We start from the raw sequence: 4,708 nt of genomic DNA, 5'->3' as shown, positions 1-4,708 counted from the left end.
GTCAAAACTGTTCGCTGCTCTGGCCCCCCAATGGTGGAACAAACTCCCTCACGACGCCAGGACAGCGGAGTCAATCACCAACTTCCGGAGACACCTGAAACCCCACCTCTTTAAGGAATACCTAGGATAGGATAAAGTAATCCTTCTCACCCCCCCGCTTAAAAGAATTAGTTGCACTATTGTAAAGTGGCTGTTCCACTGGATGTCATAAGGTGAATGCACCAATTTGTAAGTCGCTCTGGATAAGAGCGTCTCCTAAATTACTTAAATGTAAATGTAAATGACTAACCCAGTGCACTGCTTGCTATTAATTCTATCTGATGGTGTTTGCGTGTTTAGGTCAAAATACAAATAAGGTCCCCATTTGGAACACTGACAAGTAAAGAGCACACATATATATAGTAGCAGTCAAAAGTTTGGACACATCTACTCATTCCAGGGTTTTTCTTTATTCTTTACTATTTTCTACATTGTAGAATAATGACGACATCAAAACTATGACATAACACATATGGAATCATGTAGTAACCAAAGAAGTGTTGAACAAATCAAAATATTTTATATTTTAAGATTCTTCAAAGTAGCCATCCTTTGCCTTGATGACAGCTTTGCACGCTCTTGGCATTCTCTTATCCAGATTCATGAGGTTGTGTTGTGGCAAGGTAGGGGTGGTATAAAGTAGATAGCCCTGTTTGGTAAAAGACCAAGTCCATTTATTTGACAAGAACAGCTCAAATAAGCAAAGAGAAATGACAGTCCATCATTGCTTTAACCGGTTAAGACTCTAGGGGCAGTATTTCATTTTTGGATAAAAAGACGTGCCCGTTTTTAGCGCAATATTTTGTCACGAAAAGATGCTCGACTATGCTTGGAATTGATAGTTTTGGAAAGAAGACACTCTGACGTTTCCAGAACTGCAAAGATGTTTACTGTGAGTGCCTTAGAACAAAACCTACAGGCAAAACCACGATGTTTGAGCGACCAGGAAATCAACAGGATTTCTGATGGCAACGTTTTCCATGATCGCCTTATATGGCTGTGAATGCGACAGGAATGAACGGACACTTCCTATCGTTTCCCCAAGGTGTCTGCAGCATTGTGACGTATTTGTAGGCATATCATTGGAAGATTGACCATAAGAGACTACATTTACCAGGGGTCCCGCACGGTGTCTGCGTGGAAATTGGTGCGCAAAAGTCAGGTACCAGTATTTTTCCATCCGAATCTGAGAACAATGCAGGCTTCCAGGAATGGCATTTCAATGAAGAGATATATGACAAAACACCTTGAGGATGGATTCAAACAACGTTTTCCATGTTTCAGTCGATATTATGGAGTTAATTCGGAAAAAGTTTGACGTGTAGGTGACTGAATTTTCGGTTAGTTTCGGTAGCCAAATGCATAGTAACAAAACGGAACGTTGTGTCCTACACAAGCATCTTTCAGGAAAAACTGGACATCTGCTATGTAACTGAGAGTCTCCTCATTGAAACATCTGAAGTTCTTCAAAGGTAAATTATTTTATTTGATCCCTTTGCTGGTTTTTGTGAATATGTTGCGTGCTAAATGCTAACGCTAAATGCTAAGCTAGCTATCACCACTCTTACACAAATTATTGATTTTCTCTGGTTCTAAAGCATATTTTGAAAATCTGAGACGACAGGATTGTTAAGAAAAGGATAAGCTTGAGGATAGGCATATTTATTTCATTTCATTTGCGATTTTTAGAAATCGCTAACGTTGCGTTATGGTAATGAGCTTGAGGCTATGATTACGCTACCGAATACGGTGTGGGTAGGACTAACAGGTTAAGACATGAAGGTCAGTCAATGCGGAACATTTGAAGAACTTTGAAAGTTTCTTCAATTGCAGTCGCAAAAACCATCAAGCGCTATGATGAAACTGGTTCTCCCGAGGACCGCCACAGGAAAGGAAGACCCAGAGTTACCTCTGCTGCAGAGGATAAGTTCATTAAATCAAATCAAATGTATTTATATAGCCCTTCGTACATCAGCTGATATCTCAAAGTGCTGTACAGAAACCCAGCCTAAAACCCCAAACAGCAAGCAATGCAGGTGTAGAAGCACGGTGGCTAGGAAAACTCCCTAGAAAGGCCAAAACCTAGGAAGAAACCTAGAGAGGAACCAGGCTATGAGGGGTGGCCAGTCCTCTTCTGGCTGTGCCGGGTGGAGATTATAACAGAACATGGCCAAGATGTTCAAATGTTCATAAATGACCAGCATGGTCAAATAATAGTAAGGCAGAACAGTTGAAACTGGAGCAGCAGCATGGCCAGGTGGACTGGGGACAGCAAGGAGTCGTCATGTCAGGTAGTCCTGGGGCATGGTCCTAGGGCTCAGGTCCTCCGAGAGAGAGAAAGAAAGAAGGAGAGAATTAGAGAACGCACACTTAGATTCACACAGGACACCGAATAGGACAGGAGAAGTACTCCAGATATAACAACCTGACCCTAGCCCCCCGACACAAACTACTGCAGCATAAATACTGGAGGCTGAGACAGGAGGGGTCAGGAGACACTGTGGCCCCATCCGAGGACACTCCCGGACAGGGCCAAACAGGAAGGATATAACCCCACCCACTTTGCCAAAGCACAGCCCCCACACCACTAGAGGGATATCTTCAACCACCAACTTACCATCCTAAGACAAGGCTGAGTATAGCCCACAAAGATCTCCGCCACGGCACAACCCAAGGGGGGGCGCCTACCCAAGCAGGATGACCACAACAGTGAATCAACCCACTCAGGTGACGCACCCCCTGCAGGGACGGCATGAGAGAGCCCCAGTAAGCCAGTGACCCCTGTAATAGGGTTAGAGGCAGAGAATCCCAGTGGAAAGAGGGGAACTGGCCAGGCAGAGACAGAAAGGGCGGTTCGTTGCTCCAGAGCCTTTCCGTTCACCTTCCCACTCCTGGGCCAGACTACACTCAATCATATGACCCACTGAAGAGACGAGTCTTCAGTAAAAACTTAAAGGTTGAGATCGAGTTTGCGTCTCTGACATGGGTAGGCAGACCGTTCCATAAAAATGGAGCTCTATAGGAGAAAGCCCTGCCTCCAGCTGTTTGCTTAGAAATTCTAGGGACAATTCGGAGGCCTGCGTCTTCTGACCGTAGCGTACGTGTAGGTATGTACGGCAGGACCAAATCAGAGAGATAGGTAGGAGCAAGCCCATGTAATGCTTTGTAGGTTAGCAGTAAAAACCTTTAAATCAGCCCTTGCTTTGACAGGAAGCCAGTGTAGAGAGGCTAGCACTGGAGTAATATGATCAAATGTTTTGGTTCTAGTCAGGATTCTAGCAGCCGTATTTAGCACTAACTGAAGTTTATTTAGTGCTTTATCCGGGTAACCGGAAAATAGAGCATTGCAGTAGTCTAACCTAGAAGTGACAAAAGCATGGTTTAATTTTTCTGCATCATTTTTGGACAAAAAGTTTCTGATTTTTGCGATATTACGTATTTGGAAAAAAGCTGTCCTCGAAATGGTCTTGATATGTTCTTCAAAAGAGAGATCAGGGTCCAGAGTAAAGCCGAGGTCCTTCACAGTTTTATTTGAGACGACTGTACAACCATTAAGATTAATTGTCAGATTCAACAGAATATCTCTTTGTTTCTTGGGACCTAGAACAAGCATCTCTGTTTTGTCTGAGTTTAATAGTAGAAAGTTCGCAGCCATCCACTTCCTTATGTCTGAAACACATGCTTCTAGCGAGGGCAATTTTGGGGCTTCACCATGTTTCATTGAAATGTACAGCTGTGTGTCATCCGCATAGCAGTGAAAGTTAACATTATGTTTTCGAATAACATCCCCAAGAGGTAAAATGTATAGTGAAAACAATAGTGGTCCTAAAACAGAACCTTGAGGACACTGAAATTTACAGTTGATTTGTCAGAGGACAAACCATTCACAGAGACAAACTGATATCTTTCCGACAGATGAGATCTAAACCAGGCCAGAACATGCCGTGTAGACCAATTTGGGTTTCCAATCTCTCCAAAAGAATGTGGTGATCGATGGTATCAAAAGCAGCACTAAGGTCTAGGAGCACGAGGACAGATGCAGAGCCTCGGTCCGATGCCATTAAAATGTCATTTACCACCTTCACAAGTGCCGTCTCAGTGCTATGATGGGGTCTAAAACCAGACTGAAGCATTTCATATACATTGTTTGTCTTCAGGAAGGCAGTGAGTTGCTGCGCAACAGCCTTTTCTAAAATTGTTGAGAGGAATGGAAGATTCGATATAGGCCAATAGTTTTTTATATTTTCTGGGTCAAGGTTTGGCTTTTTCAAGAGAGGCTTTATTACTGCCACTTTTAGTGAGTTTGGTACACATCCAGTGGATAGAGAGCCGTTTATTATGTTCAACATAGGAGGGGCAAGCACAGGAAGCAGCTCTTTCAGTAGTTTAGTTGGAATAGGGTCCAGTATGCAGCTTGAAGGTTTAGAGGCCATGATTATTTTCATCATTGTGTCAAGTGATATAGTACTAAAACACTTGAGCGTCTCTCTTGATCCTAGGTCATGGCAGAGCTGTGCAGACTCAGGACAACTGAGGTTTGGAGGAATACGCAGGTTTAAAGAGGAGTCCGTAATTTGCTTTCTAATAATCAGAATCTTTTCCTCAAAGAAGTTCATGAATTTAGTAAGGGAAGTCCCCCCTGTATTGGACAAAAATGAATGGCAAGTCA

The sequence above is a fragment of the Oncorhynchus gorbuscha genome, unplaced genomic scaffold, assembly GCF_021184085.1.
Source record: "Oncorhynchus gorbuscha isolate QuinsamMale2020 ecotype Even-year unplaced genomic scaffold, OgorEven_v1.0 Un_scaffold_1409, whole genome shotgun sequence".
NCBI classification, from domain to species: Eukaryota; Metazoa; Chordata; class Actinopteri; order Salmoniformes; family Salmonidae; genus Oncorhynchus; species Oncorhynchus gorbuscha.
The sequence above is the reverse complement of the archived record's forward strand: the minus strand, read 5'-3'. Positions refer to the sequence as shown.